General features: G+C 40.4%; 1 protein-coding gene and 1 non-coding gene across 3 annotated transcripts in view; both read left to right on the top strand.

The window, feature by feature from the left end:
- LOC144604686 (docking protein 5-like) overlaps positions 1 to 21,793 on the top strand; it is a 257,087-nt gene that overhangs the window by 8,180 nt on the left and 227,114 nt on the right. The gene's annotated exons all lie outside the window — the stretch shown is intronic.
- LOC144604733 (U6 spliceosomal RNA) lies at positions 4,461 to 4,563 on the top strand. The gene has a single exon (XR_013548773.1). It is a non-coding gene; the product is annotated as a U6 spliceosomal RNA (small nuclear RNA).

Genomic DNA, 21,793 nt, shown 5'->3' with positions numbered 1-21,793 from the left:
TTTAGAACCAATGACCATGTTACGTTTTTGGTGCAGCACCTGAGGAAAACTATACTGGACTTAAAGCTTGAACAAAATTCACATTTTGGTAGGTTACCAAGGCTTAGAACCATACAGTCAGATCTGGCCTGCTCAAGGGTGAATTATGGATTCATTAATTTACAATGAAATGCCTGGAGCACGCTCCTCTAAAAGGCTGTGGCTTCGGAATCAATTGATATCTTAAATACTTGCATTGATAGATTTTTGTTAGGTGGAGCATCAAGGGACTTGGTTCATTGCTGGGTAAATGGAAGTAAGGTACAGATCACCGTGATCTAATTGAGTGTCAAGATAAGCTTTTGTGTTAAATGGACCTACTTACTCCAGCTCCTGTGCTCCAAGCTAAAACTCATTTTGAACAGTAAAATGAAACAAGGGGTCAAGCCTTCAGAAGTTCTAACAAACTATATCTTGTCAGTTTATGTTTCATAAATACAGAAGTAAAATCATTTTGACTATTTTGAATTAGTGATTCGTATTTGGAATTTCGGTAGCTCTCTTTGGTAATACATAAATAAGTAACCCACATCTCCATAGCAGGTGCAAAATAAAACTTTTGTCCTTGGTTTACTCCTTCAAATACTGTCAAACTGTGATAACAGAAAAACATCAGTCTCCAGAGAATGCAATGCACTCCAGAAAACTGCATAGCTGTAAGTGTTTATAAGTTTGTGTCAATCAAGTTATGCATATCGCTGTGTTTTTGTGAAATGAACTTTGGGTTGCATTCAATTGTATGAAAAGTGCTATACAAAATAAAGTAATTATTATTGTTATTAATAAAAGTAATCAAGGAAAACAAAGCAACCTTTTGCAACATGCAAAGTACGTTCGATATGAAGGGAGTGCTTTACAGTTAAATTAGCATTAAAAAAAAATTAATCCAGTTTAATGAGCCAAACAAAGCAGACACCTTAAAACACCATTTACAGTCAACAAATGTGCGACCCAGCAATGTGGAACTCTCATCACAGACCACAATATTTCATGAGCTGCTTCTTTAAGCATCCATCACCTGGTGCAGGAAAGTTGTATTTCTCTTTCCGCCTCTCTGCATCTCTCCCACAAGTCCGATGAATCAGCCCTTGCAAAAGCATGACTGCTCTGCACAGAGGGTGCCCACTGCTGGTCAACTGCTGCACCATCTTATGATGCCCTAGGGCACAGGCACGAGAGGTGCCAGGCTAGAGGCTCAATACTGGCAGAGCAAACACAAGGACTGTTTAAGAAGTGGGCAGTTGTTTTGGAATGGAATTTGTTCTGCGGAAGATGTAATGTCATTGGCACCTAGCTGAAAGTGGTGACTCGGGTAGATAGGTTGGGAAATAAGACGTTTGGCATGCTTACCTTTATGGGTCAGGATACTGAGTACAAGGATTGGGACATCATGTTACAGCCATATAAGGCGTTGGTAAGGCCATGTTTAGAGTACTGTGTACATTTCTGGGTGCCTTGCTCTCGGAAGTGTGGCACGCTTGGATACCGCTCTGATCCCAATCACTGGCAAAGAGATGTTAATCCTCAGCAACAATCCTAACAGATTGGCTCCAATTAGCTGGCATCAGATTGACCCACCTGAACGTTGTCAGCCTACTCCTTATAAAACCCAGGCATTGTAGCCAGAGGGAAGAAAGGAGGGAAGAAGCACCAGAAGAAGAGGAAGGAAATAAGAGCAAGAGGAAGATAAAGGAACATGCACCATGGGAACTACACTCGTCCCCCTGCAGGACCTATACATTAGGAGGTGCAGATCCAGAGCAAGCAAGATCATGAGGGACCCCTGCCACCCCAGTATCGGACTGTTCCAGATGTTACGGTCAGGCAAGTTCCTCCGCTGTCACGCTGTGAAAACGGAGAGGATGAGACGGAGTTTCTTCCCACAGGCCATCAGGACTGTCAACTTTTATAACCCCAGAGACAAAATTTTAGTATATATACTATATATAGTATATAGTAACTTATTAACTTGATTTATATGCTGTACCTATAATTATTTTTTGTGCACAATCCGCAGGCATTGCCACTTTCATTTCACTGCACATCGTGTATGTGTATGTGACAAATAAATTTGACTTGACTTGACTTGACTTGGGAGAGATAGTGGAGTGCCTCCTTGCTAGCTGTGTTCCCCTGTTGCAGCTGTGAGGAAGACTGAACCACTGGGACAAACCCGAGAACATCAGGGGCACCTTGTGATAAAGACTGAGCTGCTGGGAAGAAGCCCTGGGCAGGCAGTACCCCTACTGAAGCTAAGACTGAGTGGCCGGGACCGGCTTGAGGCAGCCAGTTCCTCTTCCTGGCTCCTCTTCCTCTTGCAACGAGGGACTATGCCCGCACACAGAGGCAAAAACTGAGCCACCACGATAAGCCTGAGACCACTGGTGCCTCTTTTCGAGGCAAAGGTGAAAGCCTGAGATCACCATACCTCTCTTCCTTGGTGACCAGGACTGAGCTGCTGGGGCAAGCCCAAGATCACCAGCGCCACCTCCCATGCAACTACAAAACAACACCACATGCCAACATGGAATATATGATACATGTTACCAATTAAATCTGTCAGAAAATGAATGCCATATTTATTTCTCTCTAGCATGATCAATTTGCTGGAGTACAATGTCAGGTGTACCTTTCCTTCCAAGTATCAGCTCAAGCTTTGGAAGGCCTATGGGTTAGACAATAATCTAGACATGTCTGGGTTTAGTGAAATAATCCACAACACAGTGCAGAAAGAAATGAGATAGGAGGCTCTGCCCAAACTCTGCGGGTGACAGTAGACATCAATAATTTTCAGGACTCAGACAGGAAATTTTTGAGGAAGTTAGAAGAAATAATGGCATGTTTGCACAGCGGTAGAATTGCTGCCTTACAGTGCCAGAGACACGGGTTTGATCCTGACTACGAGTGTTATCTGTACGGAGTTTGTCTGTTCTCCCTGAGACCTCTGGGTGCATCGGTTTCTTCCCATATTACCAAAGACGTGCGGGTTTGTAGGTTAATTGGCCTCTGTTCCTAGTGTGTAGGACGGAACTAATGTACAGGTGATCGTTGGTCTGTGCGGACTCTGTGGGCGGTTTCTATCTTTAAACTAAACTAAAACTAAATCTACATGCATATCTAAGACCTTCTATTGCTCCACACCATTTAATTTCCTTGCAATGTTGCACATTTCCAAATGCATTACTTCAAATTTCCCTGGATTGAGTTCTATTTGTCAATTTAATCCTAAATGCCTGTAAGGCAGCGACTCTACCGCTGCGCCATTGTGCCACATATCTGACCTTCAAAGGATGCGTGACTGTTCAATAAACTAACAGAATGTGTAATGAGACAAGTAAATATGAACAGGTAATTTACGCAAGAGTTGTATACAACATGTGTTGGAAGAAACTGCAGATACTGGTTTAAACTGAAGGTAGACACAAAATGATGAAGTAACTCAGTGGGACAGATAGCATCTCTGGATAGAAGGAATGGGTGACGTTTCGGGTCGAGACTCTTCTTCAGACTGAAGTCAAGGGAGAGGGAGATAAGGAAATGTTAGGTGTGACAACTGGACAAAGGAGATGGAGATCAAGGAAAATTTTATTCAACACTTTGAATACCATGCATAGTTCTGGTCAGGAAAGATATGAATATATTAGAAACAGGGCAGAGATTTTCAGTGATAGCAAGACTGGATCATTATTCACGAGAAAAGGTAAGGTTAGCATTTTTTACTTTGAAATCCAAAAGACTGAGGGAAAATTAGTTGAGGTACATAAAATTCTGGAAATCCTGGCCTTGATGAAGTAAATATTCAGGGCCATTTTACGTCAGCTGAGGGTTCAAAATCCATGGGCATAGATTGAATTGTCTAAGTATCAGGGGAGAAATTAAAGAAGATATTTCATATAGGTAGACACAAAATGCTGGAGTAACTCAGCGGGTCAGGCAGCATCTCGGGAGAGAAGGAATGGGTGACGTTTCGAGTCGTGACACTTCTTCAGAGGGGTTGGCAGAGGTCAGGAACTCATTGCTTAAAAGATTGGTCGAAGCAGAATCTCTCCATCTTAAAAAAAATACTCCTGGCTGTGTAATTAGAGAGCTATGACCTGCAGTGCACTCGACGAGTGCCAATAGGTGGTATTATACTGGTTACATTTGTTTTAACGGGAAGAAACATGATTGGCTAAATGGCCTTTTGCCAGTGTTGTAAATCTTCTATGATTCTGTTAATATTCATAAGGCACAAGGTCCTTCAGATATCTATCAAGAGTCAAGGATCAGGAGTGTTTGTCATATGCGCTGACAATAGGACAATGACATTCTTACTCGCAGCAGCATAACAGATCTGTGTGTTTATAGAACGGTTATGCTGCTGCAGATATGAATACCATGTCGTCTGGGACAAGGTCGGGCTTGGGAGTGACCACAAATGTGTGCTTCGGTAGCACATGTACTAAAATTGGAATGATACAGAGAAGATTAGCGTGGCCCCTGCGCAAGGATGATACGCAAATTCGCGAAACGTTCCGTATTTTTTGGGGCGGTCACGGTGGCGCAGCGGTAAAGTTGCTGCCTTGCAGCGACTGCAGCGCCGGAGACCCGGGTTCGATCCCAACTACGGGTGCTGTCTGTACGGAGTTTGTACATTCTCCCCGTGACCTGCGTCCTCCAAGATCTTCATTTTCCTCCCACACTCCAAAGATGTACAGGTTTGTAGGTTAATTGGCTTGGTAAATGCAAAAAAATTGTCCCTAGTAAATGTAGTGTTAATGTGCGGGGATCGCTGATTGGTGCGGATCCGGTGGGCCGAAGGGCCTGTTTCCGCGCTGTATCGCTAAACTAAACTAAATCAATAAATTAGTAACCACAATACTAGTGCAATAACCTGTAAACCTTAGTGCAATCAAAGACTGTTCATGGAAATTCATTGTTGAAGATGGTGTTGTGTAGTGTTTAAGAGCATTCGAGAGCCTGATGGTGTTGGGAGGAAGCAATTCTTGAACCTGGTCATCATGGTTTTATAACTCCTATAACGTTCGGGTGGTAGGAGTGACAGGATCCTGTGACTAGGGTCTTTAATAACGTTGGCTGCCATTTGAGGCAAACCTTTCAATAGATCCCTTTGATGGTGGGGAGGTCAGCACCTATGATGGAGCGGGCACTGTCCACCGCTCTCTGCATTCTCCTTCGTTCCTGGACATCTGAGTTATTGAATCAGCCAACTGTAAATATGTAGAAATTCAAGAGAGTATTCATCAAGATCCTGAATCTCCTCAATCTTCTAAGGAAGTAGAGGTGTTTGTGGGCTTTCTTTATGATTGCATGAATGTGCTGAAGTCAGGATAGATCATCAGAGATGTGCATGCCCAGAAACTTGAAGTTGCTGATTCTCTCCAGTACCAACCCATTGATGAAGATGTCTGCATATCCTCTGCTTTCCCTTTCTAAAGTCAAAACTCAGCTACTTGGTCTTGCTGACGTTGAGAGGAAGATTAACGTTCTGACACCATTCAATCGGATTTTCAATTTCCTTCCTAGACTCTGACAACCATGAGTCGTCCAACAATGGTGGTTTGGCGTGTTGGAACTGTGTCTGGCTACTCATGGGTATAGAGAGAGTAGAACAGGGAACTCAGCATACAGCCCTGAGGTGCTCCTATGTTGATGGTTAAATAAGAGGGAGTGTTTCCAAGTCATACTGATTCTAGTCTGCCAAAGAGGAAGTCAAGGATTCACTTGCAGAGAAATGGACAGAGACCCAGTTCCCTGAGATTGATAACAATTATGGAAGTGTCGATGTTGTTGATCACCAAGCTGTAGTCGATGAACCACAGCCTGACAAACATGTCCTTATTGTCCAGTGCAAAGTAGAGAGTCAGCCTGGGATAATAGCCTGGCCTTCCAGGTCTGGTTGTAACTGATTGTTGTTTTCCACAGGGCATGGTCCTTCAGCACTGTAGGGCTCTTCATTGAGGCACTGCTGCTAATTTATACATACTTCTGTCAGACCTTGGTAATCTTCCTGAGAAGGCATCATTTTGCCTCTGATATGAGATGCTTTTCTCTGCTCTAATTTCATACAACCTGGGATATGTTGTGTATCCATTCACTGTTGCTTTCTCTGATATCAGGTGTCAGTCTGACCTCGTCACCATGTCTCCAGCTCTCACTGGTGGCAAATCTTCGATATCATAGAAGCCAGACCTGCAGCAGAAACATATTTACCAGAAAACAAACTAACATGAAACATTAAAAGAGTTAAGCAGCTTTACTACATTTGTGACCTTTTACACTTAAAGGTCAAATAAACTTCATATCCCAGCACGCCACAATGAATTAAGGAGCTACTAAATGAACTATTAAAATGACCCATGAGCTGAAAGAAATGTGGAAGAAATTATTCATGCAGAAACACGAACATGATGGACTTCACCCCAACTCAGGGAAATAGATATTAGACCATACAATGATGTGTGTTAATTTATTTATCACTTTCTGGCTTCTTCTCTGAACTTCTGCGGCAAGGCAGTAGATACAAATCCACAGAAATGTAAACATGATCGATCTACCCATTGATGCTGCCTGACCTGCTGAGTTCCTCCAGCATTTCGCGTCTGTCTTCGGTTCTACTCAAATCTGGATTTATCCCAAAAAGGCCTTTGGAAATGTTAATGCATAAATGATTGTTGGAGAGCAAAACTAATCACCAGCTTTTCAAAATGCTGACAAATCTATAACTTTTCCCGACAAACACCTTTGTGTTATAAAGGTTAAAGCATCAAACAGGATGAAATTCCCTTGAGATCACACCAGGTTAATTCACTGACACAGAAGTGAGAAGAGACCCATTTCACATATCAATATCAAATGGGTGCATCCATAATTTCTAGAGGTGGGCGTTGTATCTTTCAAAGTAATACTGTGTGATTTTAGTACTGCACAACAGGGGTGTTCAGGATGAACGTCAGCAATGTGCATGAGCAATGAGAGACAGCACTGATCACCAGTATTCTTGAGACTAAATTATCATTGGTCACGTTCAAAATAATTTAGCTTTATAGAAAACACTACATGTTAATAATGTTTAAAGTCAAAAGTGAACCAGGCATTAAAGACCAAACATTATTGTTTGTATACTAATTGTAAATTTAAAAAAACTATTAACAGAGTTATGATTTGTGCTGCTTTGGAAGCTTTGTAATGAAAATTCCATGTTGGTTTACATGTGGTTTCGTTTAGTTTATTTTAGTTTAGGGATACCACATGAAAACAGGCCCTTCAGCCCACCGAGTCCACACTGACCAATGATAACGCTTATACCAACGCTATCCTTCACAGTAGGGACAATTTACAGAAGCCAATTAATCTATAAACTTGCACGTCTTGGAATGTGGGAGGAAACCAGAGCACCTGGAGGAAACCCACCCGGTCACAGGAAGAACGTACAAACTCTGTACAGACAGCACCCATAGTCAGGATTAAACCCGGGTCTCTGGTTCTGTGAGGCAGCAACTCTACTGCTGTGGCACAGTGTCGAATTATGGCACCTACACATCTGTGTCCAAGTTTGTCTGTAGACTTCTGGCCGCATCATGCTTTCTTCCTACATGCTTTTGCACTGCAGATTCTAGCAACCTTTCAATACTTGAGAACATTCCATTTTGCCTACATATGTGACTGCAGAGAATTGATGTGATCTCTTAGTATGGAAGAATATCTCTCAAAAAATAATTAACTATCATCAGATACACTTTTACCAACAGGATGAAATCGATCTGAGCGATTATCAGGGGCTTGATGGAAATGCAGTGTTTTCTTTGTTTCATTATTTCCAGATATCAATGGATCTCTCATTTCTGCACATGGTTTGCCATCTCCCCATTTATCCTTGGCTGTTAGATGTTCATGAGGAATGAATTAACTGAATTATACTGCATGTATGTTGGGAACATCTATTCTCATGCCTGAATGTATTTCTATGAAGTTAACTTGGTCTCACATCATAGATATTCCATCAACCTGGACTCTGGGATTCCTTAAATAATCCATTCTCTGGTGAGTGAGTCCTTCAATTCTGCACAGCTGCAATTATCTGCTACTTTCTGAACAGAGGCTGAGAAAATTATCAAAGGATTCTGTCTGCTCTTTGTGTGTTATGAGGCAGTAATAATCAACTGTACCATTTCTAGACCATTTGCAATGTGCTTGTACTGCACCTAATGCATTCTTCAGGGTCTCATTTGAGGGTTTTATGGCATGGAACAATCTTCTCCTTTTGTGTCTAATGTAACAATAGGATATTTACATCCATCTGGTCTGTTTTATTTGCTGAGTGCAGTTCAATGCACAGTGTAGTTATTCTCTCCTTCGTATCCAATTTTTTTAACAAGTTACTTGCCTCAAAAAATCCACCAACTTGACAATCTTTATTTAACCATAGCCTAGACCTGATGTGTAGCAGAGTTCACCGTCTCTCTTGAGATATTGAGAGAGAGTTGGATATAGCTCTTAGGGCTAATGGAATCAAGGGATATGAGGAGAAAGCAGGAACCGGGTACTGATTCTAGATGATTAGCCGTGATCATATTGAATGATGGTTCTGGCTCAAATGGCCAAATGGCCTACCCCTGCACCTATTTTCTCTGTTTGTTTCTCTGTTTCTATGTTTCTCTTTTTCTATGTTTCTCTGTTTCTCTGTCCTCATGTAACCCCATTTGGGAGGAGTTCCACACAGCATTCATTGCTCTAATTCCAGCACAACATCCATAATGTTATAGCTGTGTCAAACAGTACTTCTGATTCTGTATCTCAGTTTCTCTCTCTCTGATTCTGTCTCGCTGTCTCTGTTTCTGTCTTTGTTGCTTTCCCTCTCTTCTGTGTGTGTGTGTGTGTGTGTGTGTGTGTGTGTGTGTGTGTGTGTGTGTGTGTGTGTGTGTGTGTATGTGCATGTGTGTGTGCGTGTCTTTCTAATTTGTCGAAGGATTCCTTAATTTAAACTAAAATTTAGCTTAATTTAAGTTAAATTAACTAGACAAAGGCACTTTTTAAATACCTTACATTTGCAAAGCACAATTTTTCAGTGTTTTTTTCTGCAGATATGGAGAACTTTTAGAAGATGCCATAGTGGCAATGGCAAATAGATTCTCTGGATGCCTCTGTACTGAAGCAACATACCAACGACACAGAGTGTGGTTGTTCTGAGTGATACAGGCCACATTGCCTATCATCACTGATAGTTACCACTCAACTGCTCTTCCAGCTTTATGTATTGGAATCCTTCCTGTTGTGTCTATTCAGTAAAGAGAGCAGGGACTGTGGACTGTGTGAAAAGACCATGCATTTCCACAGTTAATATGTAACTGGCCTTTATTTTGGTAATGAGCACACAATTCCTGAGCCATTCACTTCGGTAATTCAAAATTCGAAACCCCGTAACTCTGAGTTACACGACGTGAACATTGAATCTAAGTGTAATGTTCAGAGCGGGCTTTATTATTGCATCCACCATCTTTTAGAGCCGATGTTAAATAAAATGTCTTCCGTCTACTCAGCTGAATGAAGAAGTTTGTCTGAGAAAAGTTTGAGAATTTCTTTTACTGATGTATTCAAGTTCATCTGTTTTATGTCATGTTCATCTGTTTTATGTCAAGTTCATCTGTTTTAATTAACTCTGTTATTTGTGGGGTATCACTGAGCAGGTTGGCTGCCACATTATTCCCAGCAAATAGTAACAGATATGATTTATTACCTGCAAAATGTTTTGAGATGAGAAAGGTGGTGTTTCTCCTGTTCTTCATGTAACTGGTTCACAATACCAATAATACCATCGTGGTGAAGCACTGGATCATTGTTTAAGCCTCAAAGACACTGTTTAAAATTGCCATTGTCATTGATCTTTGAATTGAATTGAATACTTTATTGTCACATGTGACAAGTCACAGTGAAATTCTTTGCTTGCATACCCAAGGTATGCAAATAGTGGCCCATAAAGGGTGCTTACAAAGTTACAAATTCCCCTACCCCCCTCCCCCGTGCCATGTCCCCCTTTGTTCTCCCCCCCCCCTCCACCACAGTGGTCCCCCATGCTGGGTCCTCCATTGTCCATCGTTCTTTCGCCCTCCCTCGTGCCGGGTCCACCTTTGTCCCTTCCAGTTTAATCTCCAGCTTAATCTCTCTTTGGGTAAATTAATTGTCATTCTGGATCATGAGAGCTCACTGTATTGAATCTCTGATACTAATTACAGGTATATTTTGTCTTCCCATCATGTTTCTTCTTTAAAGAACGACTATCTGCAATTAGATTTGTAATAAGAGTCCTGCCAGTCCATCCTGGTGATTAATTATTCTGGTAAAGAACGGAATTATGTCACATCCACAATTTCTCTCGTGTCTCTGACTCCAAAAGAGTTTAATAGTGGCCCACAATATCTCAATATGTCCAAAAATACCATGAAAGCCATTGCATTATTTTGAAAGTGCAATCTTTGTTGCAGTGTAGGAGACTGGATAGTAAATTGGTGCGTAGCAAGTTCCACAAGTAGTATTCGATTCCGTCCTTGTAGGTGATGGTTGAGGGTTTGCCCAAATAAAAATGAAAACTATTTTTTCAGTAATCACTATGTTAAAATATTTTAGTTTATCTCTAATACACATGTTTTCCCATTGAAAAAGGTGATAGTTCAATGTTATTTCAGTTGATAATATTTTAATATGCAGGGCTGTTAGATAATTGCCCTGTGAGGCAATGGTCTATCACTTTGCTGATTGCTAAATTGCAATTTTTTAATCACAATTATCTGCCATTGCAGAGATTGTTAAGGACAGAACTATTTCATGTTTTTTAAAAAATCCAAAAGCTATTTTAATTCTTAATACTCATTAGAAGATAACTTATTGAATAAAATCCATCAGCTAAAGGTGATAAAGTTCACTACTTTCACCACATTATTCAAACTGCAGGGCAGAATTAGATACAAAATGCTGGAGTAACTCAGCAGGTCAGGCAATATCTCCAATAAAAGGAATAAGTGGCATTTCAGGTTGAGACCCTTCTTCAGACACTGAAGAAGGATCAGGCTAAAGAAGGGTCTCAACCCCAAACGTCACCTATTCCTTTTCACCTGAGATGCTGCCTGACCGGCTTTGTGTCTATAGTCGGTTTAAACCAGCATCTGTAGTTCCTTTTTACACCGCAGGGCAGAATTGTTAGATGAGCAAGGACATACTTTGTGGTGTTAAATATTGGATTTAGTTCAGCTGGACTTTCAGAAATTTCATTTGGAATGACAGAGCAAGGCAAGTTTAAGACTGAAGATAAATATCGATGAAGAAAGGAGGTTATATGAAAATAAATCGTAAAGCCCTTTATTAGTGGATAAAAAGGTAAAAGAATTATTAAGTGAAACTGAACTATTTTGTGGTGAGAGAAGGAGATATTATAGGGAATGAAGATATGATGGGGATTACAAATATTTTAAATTGGTATTTATGCTTTCGCTAAGAGCAAAACTCCATAGGTATTTTCAGGGGGATAGATATGATTGTTGAAACTTCCTATAAAAATGTAATTGAATGTGAAAATATGATCAGATCTTGAAGTATATCAGTTACTGAGCCTTCGGCTGTTGAAAGAACTCTGCAGAGATTTCTGGTGTCAAATTTTCAATCCAGCATTTCCAATTTAAAAGAAACATCTTCATATAAAAAGAGAGGAGAATTATAAGGTGGGGCATGGTAGTGAAATATTGGCAAGAGACTACATTTTAGAAATAATAACTTGGGTAAACTTAACCATCATTAAGAAGTAATGGCACTAAAATGGCAGCAACAGCCATTTGTTAAAAATAAATTTAGTGTTGTTTTTGAAAAAGTAGTCTGTTCTATGATTAAAGTATGTGATTCACTGAAGCTGTTTAATAACGTATCTTGCAAGGTAATTCTTAGAAGACTGATGGACATGGCAAAAAAATACAGTACCTGGATAGGAAATTGTCAGGAAAGGAAATTAAAGGTTAATTAGCCTGGTGAAATTGGAATGGTAAAATACCTGAATGATGCATCCTAGGAATTACTGCTGGCCTCAAATAAAGTGGAACAAACACAGCTGCAAAATTTTAATCAAGTATAAATTGTTTAGGGATTGATAAAGAGAATCATAAAATAATTCCACAAATCTTAGGCTGTTCAAATTTGTAGGTGCAGTATAGTATGAAGTTGGGGAGAAAAACTCTAAATGGGAGTTAGACACGAAATGCTGGAGTAACTCAGCGGGACAGGCAGCATCTCTGGAGAGAAGGAATGGGTGACATTTCGGGTCGAGACCTTTCTTCAGACTTCAGTCTCGACCCAAAACGTCACCCGTTCCTTCTCTCCAGAGATGCTGCCTATCCCGCTGAGTTACTCCAGCATTTTGTGTCTACCTTCGATTTAAACCAGCATCTACAGTTCTTTCCTACACGAAATGGGAGTTTCCATTCAATGATAAATAATCCATTATGGATGTCTCAGGATGGATTTCAGGAGAGGGCTGCAATTGCACAAATGATATTTTTAGATTCTATGCAATGGTTTCCAATACATTGAAAACAATTACAGAATGAGTTACTCCTGTGCGTGGCAGTACTGTTGCTCACGTTATCTGCATGGATGCCCATGTCTGTCCTCCAAGGTTAAATATATGGTACACTTTAGATTCTTCCAACCCCGAATCTGAGGTTCAAGTGCAACTAGAGACAAGTTCCTACATTCAATATGCTTCCAGCCATTGGATATCTAATTTCTCCAACACATTGAGCCTTGATTACCTTGTTAATTGCTTACATTTCAATCAGCATTTGCTGCACTGATTGTATCATCTTTTCATGGAATGTCCTGTACGAGCTGGGTTCCTATTTTCTCCATGTTGCCTTCCTTATTCTTGGGTTAAGGTATCTAATTATAAAATCATTATCTTCATTTGGAAATCCCTCCACAGAATTAAAATTAGTAACTGACCTGACATCAGAAATTGTCATTTGCAAATGAAAGTTCAATACTAAACTTTTACCATTCTTGGAAGGTATCATTCTTATAAATGTTTAATTTCACTCTGAAAACCTTAGACCTATTTTTTTCGTTTGTCTGGCTCCTAGTTCTAAACTTCCCAGCTGATGTGAATATTTTCATTATCCTAAAAGCTTGAAGACTTCTGTGAAATCCCTTCTAAATTCCAGAGTATGATCCCACTTTCAAATTTATTCTTGAGTTCATCAGTGCATTCCAGTAGTTTAGTTTAGTTTAGTTTAGAGATACAGTGTGAAAACAGGCCCTTCGGCCCAATGGGTCCACACCGACCAGCAATCCATGCACATTAACACTATCCTACACACAAACTAGGGACAATTTTTACATTTACCAAGCCAATTAACGTACAAACCTGTACTTCTCTGGAGTGTGGGAGGAAACCGAAGATCTTGGAGAAAATCCACCCAGATAAAGGGGAGAATGTGCAAACTCCGTACAGACTTCACCCGTAGTCAGGATCGAACCTGGGTCTCCGGCATTCCATTTGATGTAAGGCAGTAACTCTACCGCTGCACCACCATGGCTGGCCTAAAAGGATGTTGCAAACTTCCAAGGCTATTACATCCTTCCTGAATTGTGGTGCCTTGAGCTGCTTTTAATACTCCAGGCAGACGATGACTGTAGTTGGTAACCTTGCCCTCTCGGTCTAGAGTCCAACAACTGCTGTGCATGTATACTAGTCCTCTGAATAAAAGCCAACACCCCATGAAGAGATGTTGATCATTTTCTCTATTTTTCAATACTATTTTAGAAATTACATGCCTATTTTAAATCACCTAGACATCCAAGATTCAGAAAATATTCTGTTTTTCGTAACTCAACAAAGATAGCTCCATGGGGTGGCACAGTAACGTAGTACTAAAGTTTCTGCCTTACAGCGCCAGAGACCCAGGCTCGATCCTGACTAAGGGTGGTGACTGTACGGAGTTTGTATGTTCTCCCTTTGACCACGTGGGTTTTCTCCGGGTGCTCCAGTTTCCTCTCACATTCCAAAGGCATGCAGGTTTGTAGGTTAATTGGCTGCTGTAAATCATCCCTAGTGTCTAGTGACTCAATGAATCGAAGGCCCTGTTTCCACGTTGTATCTCTAAAACGAAAACTTAACATTGCCTGGATTAAAATCTAGTTGTTAAGGTCCAGTCCAGCTCATTAATCTATTAATACTCTTCTGTAATTTGATGCTTCAATCCATTCTGATTGCACTGCCACCTAGTTTTGTGAAATCACAAACCCTGATATGCAGCTTTCCACCCACATATTGTGAAATGTGTGATTAAAAACAGCTTGTATTTGCAGTCTTAACACATAATCCTTGCTAAATTGAATATCTGTTTGTTATCTCAACTTTTCTCCTGCCATTCAGACAGTCTCGTAACTAGACCAATAATTGCGTTTGAATTCATGAATTTTAACATTAGCTGATATTCTTGATTGAGACACTTTAATAAATGCTTCCTGAAGGTCTATGTAAATAATATTCACAGACCTCCTCTTACTGATAATTCTAGTCAACTCTTCATTAAAAAAAATTCAAATGTTTGTCCAGCAAACAGTTGACAAATTGTTAGTTGAGAATCTCTTTGCTGTCCTGGATAACTGCACACTTCTAAGGCGTTCAGTATCCTATCTGTAATTGTAAGTTAACTAATGTAATAATTTCCTGATTTTCCTCTGTAAACATTCTTCAGAAAAGGAAAGATGTGCATTTTTCTAATATAAAGGAACGATTCCTGAAATGTAACGTTTGCAAGATGATAGCTGAGTTTCTGGCTCTGCTGTAATTTTTGTTATAAATAGATTTTCTCGTTTGCCAGAAGTTTGTGGTTACAAGCCCCAATGCAGAACATCAGTACGTAACCCAAATTGGCAGTGATGAGAATGTGCTACGTTGTTAGTTGTGGTTTCTCTTGGATGAGACATTAAAACAATTAATTGAGGAGCTGTTCAGCTGGATGTGGTAATCCCGTGGAATATTTTGAAGGAAAAGAGTTTTCAGTTTGAGCATGCTGCCATTTCTTCCCAAGTTATCACTGCCCGTCACCAATAAAATTGATCACACCAACAAGTGTCAACACCGGAACTTCTTAAATTCAGAGGGTGGTTAATCTGTGGAACTCATTGACACAGAGGGCTATGGAGGCCAAGTGAGTGGATATTTTTTAAGGCAGAGATAGACAAATTCTTGATTAGAACGGGTGTCAAGGGTTATGGGGAGAAGGCAGGAAAATGGAATTAGGAGGCAGAGATCAGCCATGATTGAATGGCGGAGTAGACTCGACAGGCCAAATGGCCTAACTTTACTCCTGTAACATGTGAACTTGTGAACCATCATTTTGCTGCATAACAACTGTAACTGTACTGCAGATTAAAGAAATATTCTCCTCCCACCCCCACTCTCCTTTGTTTTTGATGATCAACGTGGGTGGGCAAATATAGGATAGAATACCCCTAGTCATCACTTTCCACACCACCAGCATCCATGATCAATAGGTTATCCTTTTGCAATTTCCATCATCTTAAATGAGATTCTATCACCAGGCACATCTTCCCCACCAGTCCTCTTTCAAAATTTCCAAAGAGGCCATTCTCTTCTTGACTCCACCATCTCCTCTTCCACCTCAAGCAACCACTCCATTTCCATGGCACTTGCACACACAACTGCAGGAGATGCAACACTCTTCTCTCCCCATCATTCAGAGACCCAAACGTTCCTTCCAATGAAGTAGTGATTCACTGGCACTTCTTCCACTCTAGCGAACAGGATTTCGTAATCACAATTTGATCCCCTCTGCAATGGAGAAACCAAATGTACATTTGGTGAGGGCTTTGCAGAGCATTTGCATTCAGCTCATGGGGACAATCCTGGAGTTCCTGTTGCCTGCCATTTTAACTCACCATTCCATTCCATATCTTTCATTAATTTGTTCTATTTATCTATATCTCTCGTTTCCCATTCATAAGGTCATAAGGTCATAAGGTCATTAGGTCATAAGGACATAAGGAATAGGAGTAGAATTAGGCCATTCGGCCCATCAAGTCTACTCTGCCATTCAATCATGGCTGATCTACCTCTCCCTCCTAACCCCATTCTCTTGTCTTCTCCCATAACCTCTGACACCTGTACTAATCAAGAATCTATCTATCTCTGCCTTAAAAATATCCACTGACTTGGCCTCTTCAGCCTTCTGTGGCAAAGAATTACACAGATTCACCACCTATAGAAATTTCTCCTCATCTCCTTCCTAGAAGGACGTCCTTTAATTATGAGGCTATTACCTCTAGTTCTAGACTCTCCCTCTATTGGAAACATCCTCTCCACATCCACTCTATCCAAGCCTCTGACTCTCAGTCTGAAGAAGGGTCTCAACCTGAAACGTCGCCTATTCCTTTTCTCCAGAGATGCTGCCTGACCCATTGAGTTACTCCAGCTTTTGGCACCCACTCTGACCTATATGTCTGTAGCCTCCTGCGTTGTTATAAAAATCTCACTATTTACCCACATATCCTGAAAACATGAATAAATTAAACATGCAAGTAACTCTAATAATCCAATGTAAAGTCCTTTTCTCACGCCTGGATGCCTGAATGTCTACTGAAATGGTTTGTTTGCTTGCAACCTCTAGCATTGGAAAAAGAAACCCAGAGATATTTCTGAAAGCAGGAAATGTGACTGCATTAATGGAATTCATTTTTTGTATTATTTCAAAAATAAGATCTGAATTTACTCCAAAAGGTCATGATTATAAAAAAAATATGTTGACCTTCATGAATACTATCCCTTCTCATGCCCCTGAAATAGTCCAGGAGAGTGACATTATTTGAAGGTTATTTTGCAAAGTGCAAAAGATACCTTTTGCACATGATCTTTAATATCCCCATATGATTTGTCCTATTGCTTCTAAATAAGGATTTAAAATAGTCTGTTCATGTTAATTACTGTAATAACAAATTCAGTGCAGTGAGCAGTGTGGATTGATGAGATGGGATGATTTCATTTGAAACTCGGAGACCATCGGCAAAACCAGACTCTCATTTCCTTGTCCTGGATGACTTTGGTCTGAGATATTGGAGGTGCAAGAACAGTACTGTAACCTCACCTGTCACAAATCACCTTGAATTACCTCTCCAGATCCATCATTCCCATCATCCCACACTGATCTTTTATATTCATAAGTCATAGGGGATAGGAGTAGTATTCGGCCATTCGGCCCCCATCCAGTCTAATCCGCCATTCAATCATGGCTGATCTATCTCTCCCTTCTAATCCCATCCTCCTGCCTCCTCCCCATAACCTCTGACACCCGTACTAACCAAGAATCTATCTATCTCGGCCTTAAAAATATCCATTGATGGCCTCCACAGCCTGCTGTGGCAAAGAATTCCACAGATTCACCACCCTCTGACTAAAAATAGTTCTCCTCATCTCCTTCCTAAAAGAACATCCTTTAGGCTATGACCTCTAGCCCTAGACTCTCCCACTAGTGGAAACATCCTCTCCACATCCAAGCCTTTCATTATTCTGATGATTTGGACCTCATCCTTTGTCATATTGTGAATGCATGAGATGTAATTCTGTGACATTATGTCAATTACATTCAAATCTATTAAAAACTCTTTGCAGATCATAGCGCAATAAGCAAGGCTTAAATCAATGTGGTAATTACTCTGGTGTGTGATAGATGGAACTGACAGAATTGGGGCTTCTCATGGTCCCACGAGAGAAAACTATGTTCGCCATTCGAATTATTGAATTTTTAAAATATCACCCTGGATTTTAATTGACAGCTATTCTATCTCATGTCCTTTGCAATTAATTCTAATAGACTCTTTATGGATTTTGAAACAGATTTATCTTCATATGCTCTATTTGATCAAGGTTATGTCATGTTGTTTAACAGCTGCAGTTATTGTGGAGCCGATCCAAGGATTGACAATACAGTTTGAAGGCAACAAATTGTGTGTGGGTGATTGTCCTGTCATCACTCCAATGCATATGCCGTGATTCATACGCGATGTTACTGCTGCAACAGTATATTGACCAATATTCTTGTCTTTTATATGAAATGAGAGGATTGGCATTCTATTGCACATGGTTTTTACTTCCCTCACTCCGACTGGTGAGTCAAAATATTGTGAGAAATCAGCAGGCCATCTTAGTTGAGTTGCTTAAAGCTTAGATAAAGTTTAAGTAAATTGGAATTCTCATTTGTCTCACAACAATTTAAGCAACTCATTTCTGTAATACACATCTTCAAAGCGTCTGGAAATTATCGCTGATTCCGCAAGCCTCCCGAGAGTCCCGCACATGCGCACACTTCATTCTCCCCTCCTATTTATAAGTTGAGACGGTCAGGAGGTTTAGTATGTCTTGATGACCGTCATAGCACTGGAGCATCTGGAGATAATGTTGTTTCAATAGCTGGTGGAGCATATATTGCTTGGTCATCAAGTTCACTCATATTGTTATTTACATTTTCAATTTTAGAATTACTTATAGAAGTTTTCATTGGGGATGATGGGAGTGTTGAAGGAAGTTCTCGATTAATATTATCAAGGAGTGATGGAGCTGATGGAGAAGATGGACATGGTGCAAGGTCACGAAGTGAGACAGTTGACTGATGTCCATCCTGATACTTGATAGTTGCATAAGAAGGGTTGACATCAGTCAGTTCAACTTCATCAACAAAGGGCTCATTCTTATTTGATCGGACATATCGACGAAGCAACACAGGCCCAGGGCTAGTCAACCATGATGGTAGAGAAGTACCACTAGAAAAATGCCGTTTGATGTTAAAGAACCGCTCATGTGGAGTAGTATTGGTAGCGGTTGACAGTAGAGATCTGATGGAGTGTAATGCATCTGGTAGAACACACTGCTGATCTGGTATGTCATTTGACTTTAAAGCCAGTTTCACTGCTTTCCAAATGATTCCGTTATACCTCTCAACCTGACCATTTCCAATAGGATGATATGGTGTTGTTTTACTTGTTGCAATTCCTCTATTAGAAAGGTAGCCCTTTAAATCTTTTGACATGAATGAGGTGCCTCTATCAGAATGTATGTAACTTGGAAATCCACAGCATGAAAACAGTTGATCTAAACATTTGATAACCATAGCAGCTGACATATTTGGATAAGGAAAGGCAAATGGAAACCTCGAATATTCATCAACTATGGTAAGTATATAAACATTTTGAGAGAGGGATGGTAAAGGCCCTTTGAAGTCAATACACAAACGTTCCATAGGTTGAGTAGCTTTGATCAATCTTCCTTCTTCAGGACGGAAAAACCTTGGTTTTAATTCAGCACAGATTCTACATGAAGCACACATCATCTTCACATCTTCTGTAGAGAAAGGTAAGTTCTTGGAATGAACATAGCGTAACATACGAGTGACTCCAGGATAACACAGCCCATTGTGAAGATCAGTGAGTGCAGAAGAATGAACAGAGGCTCAAAATGCTCGAGTTAATGTACCCAGAGCAACATTATCCTTACCAGGGCGGTACTCAATTGAATAACTATATGCAGATAATTCAATCATTCATGAATTCATGAATTTTACTGTTTTTAATCTTCGTTCGCTTTTGATTATCTAGCATAAAAGCTACTGAACACTGATCTGTTATCAAAGTGAAGTGCTGGCGAGCAAGGAAATGACTCAATTTTCTCACTGCTTCAATAATTGCTGTAGCTTCCTTTTCGACGGGTGGGTAATGCATTTCACTACCTTGGAGAGTACGAGACATGAAAGCCACTGGTCGCCCTCCTTGATTTAATGTTACTGATACTGCTAAATCAGAGGCAACACATTCAACAACAAAGGGGAGATCCTCATCGATGGCGTGTAATGTCGCAGATTCTAATTGTTTCTTTAAAGAAGTAAAGGCACCAATTGCTGTAGAGTCAAGGGGGAAAGATTTTGCTCTAATCAAAGGTTGAATTTTGTCAGAGAAATTTGGTATCCATTTAGCATAATATGCAAACATGCCAAGAACCCTTCGTAGAGAATTTAATGTAGCTGGAACAGGTATCTCTTGGAGTGGGCGGAGTCTTTCTTGATCAGGCTTGATATCATATCATATCATATCATATATATACAGCCGGAAACAGGCCTTTTTTTCGGCCCTCCAAGTCCGTGCCGCCCAGCGATCCCCGTACATTAACACTATCCTACACCCACTAGGGACAATTTTTACATTTACCCAGCCAATTAACCTACATACCTGTACGTCTTTGGAGTGTGGGAGAAAACCCACCCAGGTCACGGGGAGAACGTACAAACTCCTTACAGTGCAGCACCCGTAGTCAGGATCGAACCTGAGTCTCCGGCGCTGCATTCGCTGTAAAGCAGCAACTCTACCGCTGCGCTACCGTGCGATCATATCATTTCCAACCCAATAACCAAGAATATTAATTGATGACACTGATATTATTGACTTAGCCTCAATAAATGTTAAATTTTTAGAATGTACAACTTCTAAAAACCGCTGTACATTTTTGTCATGTTCAGCTTGGTCTTTTCCTGCAATAGTTATATTATCAAGATAAGGGAATGTATCTTTAAGGTTTCCCTGTTCAACAAGTTTGTCCATCTCTCTCTCTCTAATGTCCCTTCTTGCCACAACTATTACAAGTTGCCTCTCGAGCAGGACATTTCTCTCTATTATGAATATTACCCCCGCAAAAGTAACAATTCCTTTTTGGATAATATATGCGGCAGCAAGGGCACATTTATCAGTAGAAATTGTTTCAGCTTGCTCCATATTAGTACTTGGGTGAGATTCTTTTGTATTAGTTGCAGCAGAATATACATTAGATGAGCCATAAGCATCTGAATTTCTCTGAGCCAATTCCAATGAGTAAGCTTGATTGTAAGCTGACTGTAAATCCAAGGTTTTGTTTTCTAATAGTCTCTGTCGTATTAAAGGCAATGCCAAACCATTGATAAACGAGTCTCGAATAAGTTCCTGTCGATATTGATCAGCTGTAACTGCTTTGAAGGCACAGTCTTAACTAAGTCTTTGAAATTCTTGTAAAACTCATCAAGTGACTCACCAGGTTTTTGTTTACGAGTAGCAAGGAGGTGTCGAGCAAATATTACATTGGGCGTCTTAACGAAGAGTCTGCTTAGTACATCAATAGCAGAATCATAAGTTGTACATTCCTCTATGTAATCATATACATCATAAGAGACAGAGCTTATTAATGTCCTGAATTTGTCTGCAGCATTGTCGCCACACTCGTCAAAGAAGTTATTTAGTGTACAAAGCCAGTGCTTCCATTCCTTTGCTGCAGTAGGTGAGTTGGGATCCAGATCCAAGCGTTGTGGTTTCAATAGTTTCTCCATCTCTGCTTAACATCTGAGATTGAGTTGCTTAAATTGTTGTGAGGCAAATGAGAATTCCAATTTACTTAAACTTTATTTAAGCTTGAAGCAACTCATTTCTGTAATGCACATCTTCAAAGCGTCTGGAAATTATCGCTGATTCCGCAGGCCTCGCCCGCCCGAGAGTCCCGCACATGTGCACACTTCAGTCTAGTTTAGTTTAGAGACTCAGCATGGTAAGAGGTCCTTCAGCCCACCAAGTCCATACCGACCAGCGATCCCCGCACACTAACACTATCCTACAAACACACACGAGGGACAATTTACAATTTTACCAAAGTCAACTAACTTACAAACCTAAACATCTTTGGAGT

This window comes from Rhinoraja longicauda, chromosome 22, assembly GCF_053455715.1.
Source record: "Rhinoraja longicauda isolate Sanriku21f chromosome 22, sRhiLon1.1, whole genome shotgun sequence".
Classification (NCBI taxonomy): Eukaryota; Metazoa; Chordata; class Chondrichthyes; order Rajiformes; family Arhynchobatidae; genus Rhinoraja; species Rhinoraja longicauda.
This window is presented reverse-complemented; position numbering and strand designations above follow the sequence as displayed.